This window comes from Xenopus tropicalis, chromosome 4, assembly GCF_000004195.4.
Source record: "Xenopus tropicalis strain Nigerian chromosome 4, UCB_Xtro_10.0, whole genome shotgun sequence".
Lineage (NCBI taxonomy): Eukaryota > Metazoa > Chordata > Amphibia > Anura > Pipidae > Xenopus > Xenopus tropicalis.
In genome coordinates, this window is record NC_030680.2 from 147,989,877 (window position 1) to 147,995,804 (window position 5,928).

The 5,928-nt window shown below is 59.0% G+C and overlaps 1 non-coding gene across 1 annotated transcript; it reads left to right on the forward strand.

The window, feature by feature from the left end:
- The first annotated feature begins 457 nt into the window (after window positions 1-457).
- On the forward strand, window positions 458-5,363 carry pde12. The gene is made up of 3 exons (XR_001171721.2): window positions 458-1,690; window positions 2,404-2,482; window positions 3,158-5,363. It is a non-coding gene; the product is annotated as a phosphodiesterase 12 (transcript).
- Window positions 5,364-5,928: the final 565 nt, after the last annotated feature.

Here is a 5,928-nt window from a genome sequence, read left to right on the forward strand (position 1 = left end):
ACTTCCCAGAGGCCCAGGCGACACATTGCTGCGCAGACGGACACGTGTTGGCTGGGGGCGGGGCTACATGGGGAAGGGGCTGGGCTACACGGGGATGAGAGTCCAGCTACTGGTGCTGGTGAGGAGGAGGCGGGGCTACATGGGTAGGGGGCGGCGCTAGATTGGATGAGAGTCCGGCTACAGGCGCTGCTGGGGAGGAGGCGGGGCTACATGGGTAGGGGCGGCGCTAGATGGGATGAGAGTCCGGCTACAGGCGCTGCTGGGGAGGAGGCGGGGCTACATGGGTAGGGGCGGGGCTAGATGGGGATGAGAGTCCGGCTACAGGCGCTGCTGGGGAGGAGGCGGGGCTACATGGGTAGAGGCGGGGCTACATGGGTAGGGGCGGCGCTAGATGGGGATGAGAGTCCGGCTACAGGCGCTGCTGGGGAGGTTGGTGCGGGGCCCGGGGGCCGCTACAGACTGGGCCGGGGGCAGGGAGGGAAGCATGGATCGGGCCGGGGAGGGAAGCATGGATCGGGCCGGGGAGGGAAGCATGGATCGGGCCGGGGAGGGAAGCATGGATCGGGCCGGGGAGGGAAGCATGGATCGGGCCGGGGAGGGAAGCATGGATCGGGCGGTGGTGCGGGCGGTGCCTGGGGAACCCAAGCTGAGTATCTCCCTGGAGCTCGGCGGGACCCGGCGGAACCTGCAGCGGGAGCAGAGCGAACCCCTGGGCCGGGCCTTGGCCCGTATCGCCGCCTCCGTAGCCAAAGGCCGGGACAAGGGCAAGAAAGGGCGGAAGGAGCCGCGGGAGGAGCCGGTTCCGGTGTCACTGACCTACCTGGGCCGGGAGGTGCCGGAGGGAGAGCCCAATGGGTCGGCCTGGCGGGAGGGGTCGGTGCTGCAGGTGGGGGCGGCCCAGTACCTGGTGGAGCGGAACCCCCCGGCCTTCCTGCACTTGGAGCTGCCCCGGGTGGTGCTGGTTGGGGCCCCGCTGTGCCCCCGGCTCTGCATGGAGTTCGGGCGGCCCGACCTGTCCCGGTTCGAGTGGCTCAGACAGGGGGAGCGGGGCTGGGAGGGGGCCGGTACCGGCAGGCTGTACACCCCGGGGGAGGCGGAGCTGGGACTCAGGCTGAAGCTGCGGGCGGTGCCGGGGGACGGGACACGTTGGGGCTGCGCGGCGGAGGCGGAACCGGAGGGCTGTGTGGAGGCCGGGCCGGGCCGGTACCTGAGTGACGGGCGGATAGTTCTGACCCGGGAGGGGGCGGGGCCGGGGCGGTTCCGGACAGTCTCATACAATATCCTGGCTGAGGTGTATGCCCGGACCGAGCTCTCCCGGGAGGTGCTGTACCCTTACTGCCCGGCCTGGGCCCTGCAGGGCGGATACCGGCACAGCCTGCTGCGGAGAGAGCTGAGCGGGTACCGGGCCGACATACTGTGCCTGCAGGAGGCGGACAGGGAGGTGTTTGAGGCGGCCCTGGGGCCCCTACTGGAGCAGCTGGGGATGGAGGGCCGCTACCGGGGGAAGGAGCGGCAGCAGGAGGGCCTGGCCACATTCTATAGCCGAGACCGGTTCCGCCTGTTGGGGCAGCACGACATCTCCCTGGCCGGGGCCCTGCTGGGGGAGCCCAGACACTCCGAGCTGCTGGGCCGGCTCTCTCGGTACCCGGGGGCCCGGGAAAGGGTTCTGAAGAGATCCTCCGCCTTACAGGTGATTGGGCCGAACTGGGCCGGTACAGTAGGGGCAATAGTGTGGCCCCTTATTAGCCCTTTATGGGGGTGTTGGGCCCCAAAGGGTCAGTGGGTGCGGATGGGGGGCCCCTGGGTGGGTACGGAGGGGGGCCCCTGGGTGGGTACGGAGGGGGGCCCCTGGGTGGGTACGGAGGGGGGCCCCTGGGTGGGTACGGAGGGGGGCCCCTGGGTGGGTACGGAGAGGCCCAAAGTTGAACCCCATAAGGGCAAGTAGAGTCCCCAGAACAGGGGGGGGGGGTAAATAACTAGTGTTTTCATTAAAGGGGGTTTATTGCCCTTTGGATTTTGCGGGCCCATAAGTAAATAGGCAGTATGTGTCAGTAGTGAGAGATTGGCCCCCAGAGGGAGGAGCCAGGGGTTGAGATGCTTCACCCAAGGGCCGCTGTGGTCCCCGCTGGAGGGATGGCTGGTGTGGGGGCCCCATAAGTGCCCAGACATAGGGGTCAGTAAGGAGTGACAGATATTTTTGTTCTGAGAGTGGGGCAGAACCCAATAGCAAATACCCCCTGGGGAAAGTGACTTGTACTCTGTGCAGTTAGCAGTAATGACCTGCAGAGGCCCCTAGCGCCCCACAGAATCTGGGGATAACAGGTTTCTGGATAATGGATCCCAGATTTGCAGTGGTTTTGTCAGTACCTGAGTGATTTAGTTTTGTTATATTTTGTATTTTAGGTCTTGGTTCTTGAGTCCATAGAGGAGCCTTCTAGACGTATCTGTGTGGCCAACACTCACCTGTATTTCCATCCCAAAGGTAAGTCCCCTGCTTGGTTTTAACTGGAAGCTGCCGAGTGCGTAGTGGGGAGAGGCTGGCTGGGGAGAGGCTGGCGCCGAGGGCGTAGTGGGGAGAGGCTGGCGCCGAGGGCGTAGTGGGGAGAGGCTGGCGCCGAGGGCGTAGTGGGGAGAGGCTGGCGCCGAGGGCGTAGTGGGGAGAGGCTGGCGCCGAGGGCGTAGTGGGGAGAGGCTGGCTGGGGAGAGGCTGGCGCCGAGGGCGTAGTGGGGAGAGGCTGGCGCCGAGGGCGTAGTGGGGAGAGGCTGGCGCCGAGGGCGTAGTGGGGAGAGGCTGGCGCCGAGGGCGTAGTGGGGAGAGGCTGGCTGGGGAGAGGCTGGCGCCGAGGGCGTAGTGGGGAGAGTCTGGCTGGGGAGAGGCTGGCGCCGAGGGCGTAGTGGGGAGAGGCTGGCTGGGGAGAGGCTGGCGCCGAGGGCGTAGTGGGGAGAGGCTGGCTGGGGAGAGGCTGGCGCCGAGGGCGTAGTGGGGAGAGGCTGGCGCCGAGGGCGTAGTGGGGAGAGGCTGGCTGGGGAGAGGCTGGCGCCGAGGGCGTGGTGGGGAGAGGCTGGCGCCGAGTGCGTGTAGTGGCGCCCCCTATTGTGGCACTGAGCCCTGTGTGTTATGACCACGCCCCCATTCTCATTTTATTCCTACCCACAGGAGGCCACATTCGCCTGGTTCAGATGGCCGTCGCGCTGGCGCACCTCGGGCACGTGGCCAATGAACTGTACGGAGGGATTCCCGTGGTATTTTGTGGAGATTTCAACAGCCTCCCCAACACGGGGCTGCACCGCTTTGTCCAGGGCGGGGCTATTGCCGAGGATGATGAAGACTGGACATCCAATGGGGAGGAGGAGCGGTGCAACATGGCGCTGACCCACCCCTTCAGCCTGGCGAGCGCCTGTGGGGAACCCGCGTACACCAACTACATCGGGGAGTTCCACGGCTGCCTGGACTATATATTCATCGACTCCCGGCAACTCGCGCTCGAACAGATCATTCCGCTGCCGAGTCACGAGGAGGTCACCCAGTACCGGGCCCTCCCCAGCGTCGCCCACCCCTCCGACCATCTGGCGCTCGTCTGTGACCTAAAGTGGACGTAGCGCCGACGTTCTGCTCATTCCTGTACGGCCAATAAAGCCATCCCATAATAACCACAATATGTATCATTACCTTGTTACGGGATAAAGGGGCAACTGCTGGACCTGAAAGGGCAACTTGAGCCAAAAAGGGCTTTTTTTTCTGACAGGGTTGCATCATATGCTGAGTGACCAACTGCAGGACCTGTAGCAGCCACTCAGCAGTGATTTCTGGTCACATGTTTGAAAGAACACATTTGATTGGCTGTTCAGGCTGACTGGGCAGGGTATGAAGAGATCCTGCCATTGGTCCTGCTGCAGTTTTAACTCTCACCAGAGGTGGCGCCAGGTGACATGGTTTCAGCTGAACCCCTGGGGGGAACAAGCAATAAATAAATACCACAGCTGATGTGCCCAGTTATTGCCCTGCCCCAGCGCTGGTCCTGTATCAGTGAGACCCAAATCCACTATTGCCCCTACTTGATTTACATGTTACCCCCTGCACACTCATCCATTGGGATCCTAATCACAGGTTCTGCCCCCTGCTGGGCAATATGGTGCTGACACTGAGACACCAATGAGTATATTTATTGTAGGAGGAAATGTCGCTCTGTTCTGCTGCCCCCTGCTGGGGCAATATGGTGCTGTGAGACCAATGAGTATATTAATTGTAGGAGGATATGTCACTGTTCTGCTGCCCCCTGCTGGGGCAATATGGTGCTGAGAGAGACCAATGATTATATTAATTGTAGGAGGATATGTCACTGTTCTGCTGCCCCCTGCTGGGGCAATATGGTGCTGACACTGAGAGACCAATGAGTATATTTATTGTAGGAGGAAATGTCACTCTGTTCTGCTGCTGGGGCAATATGGTGCTGAGAGACCAATGAGTATATTTATTGTAGGAGGAAATGTCACTCTGTTCTGCTGCCCCCTGCTGGGCAATATGGTGCTGAGAGAGACCAATGAGTATATTTATTGTAGGAGGAAATGTCACTCTGTTCTGCTGCCCCCTGCTGGGCCAATATGGTGCTGAGCCCAATGAGTATATTTATTGTAGGAGGAAATGCCACTCTGTTCTGCTGCCCCCTGCTGGGGCAATATGGTGCTGAGACCAATGAGTATATTTATTGTAGGAGGAAATGCCACTCTGTTCTGCTGCCCCCTGCTGGGGCAATATGGTGCTGAGACCAATGAGTATATTTATTGTAGGAGGAAATGTCACTCTGTTCTGCTGCTGGGGCAATATGGTGCTGAGACACCAATGAGTATATTTATTGTAGGAGGATATGTCACTGTTCTGCTGCCCCCTGCTGGGCAATATGGTGCTGAGAGAGACCAATGAGTATATTTATTGTAGGAGGAAATGTCACTCTGTTCTGCTGCCCCCTGCTGGGCAATATGGTGCTGAGACACCAATGAGTATATTTATTGTAGGAGGAAATGTCACTCTGTTCTGCTGCCCCCTGCTGGGCCAATATGGTGCTGAGACCAATGAGTATATTTATTGTAGGAGGAAATGCCACTCTGTTCTGCTGCCCCCTGCTGGGCAATATGGTGCTGAGACCAATGAGTATATTTATTGTAGGAGGAAATGTCACTCTGTTCTGCTGCCCCCTGCTGGGCAATATGGTGATGCTGAGAGACCAATGAGTATATTTATTGTAGGAGGAAATGTCACTCTGTTCTGCTGCCCCCTGCTGGGGCAATATGGTGCTGAGACCAATGAGTATATTTATTGTAGGAGGAAATGCCACTCTGTTCTGCTGCCCCCTGCTGGGGCAATATGGCACTGAGAGAGACCAATGAGTATATTTATTGTAGGAGGAAATGTCACTCTGTTCTGCTGCCCCCTGCTGGGCAATATGGTGATGCTGAGAGACCAATGAGTATATTTATTGTAGGAGGAAATGTCACTCTGTTCTGCTGCCCCCTGCTGGGGCAATATGGTGCTGAGACCAATGAGTATATTTATTGTAGGAGGAAATGCCACTCTGTTCTGCTGCCCCCTGCTGGGGCAATATGGCACTGAGAGAGACCAATGAGTATATTTATTGTAGGAGGAAATGTCACTCTGTTCTGCTGCCCCCTGCTGGGCAATATGGTGATGCTGAGAGACCAATGAGTATATTTATTGTAGGAGGAAATGTCACTCTGTTCTGCTGCCCCCTGCTGGGGCAATATGGTGCTGAGACACCAATGAGTATATTTATTGTAGGAGGATATGTCACTGTTCTGCTGCCCCCTGCTGGGCAATATGGTGCTGAGAGAGACCAATGAGTATATTTATTGTAGGAGGAAATGTCACTCTGTTCTGCTGCCCCCTGCTGGGCAATATGGTGCTGAGACACC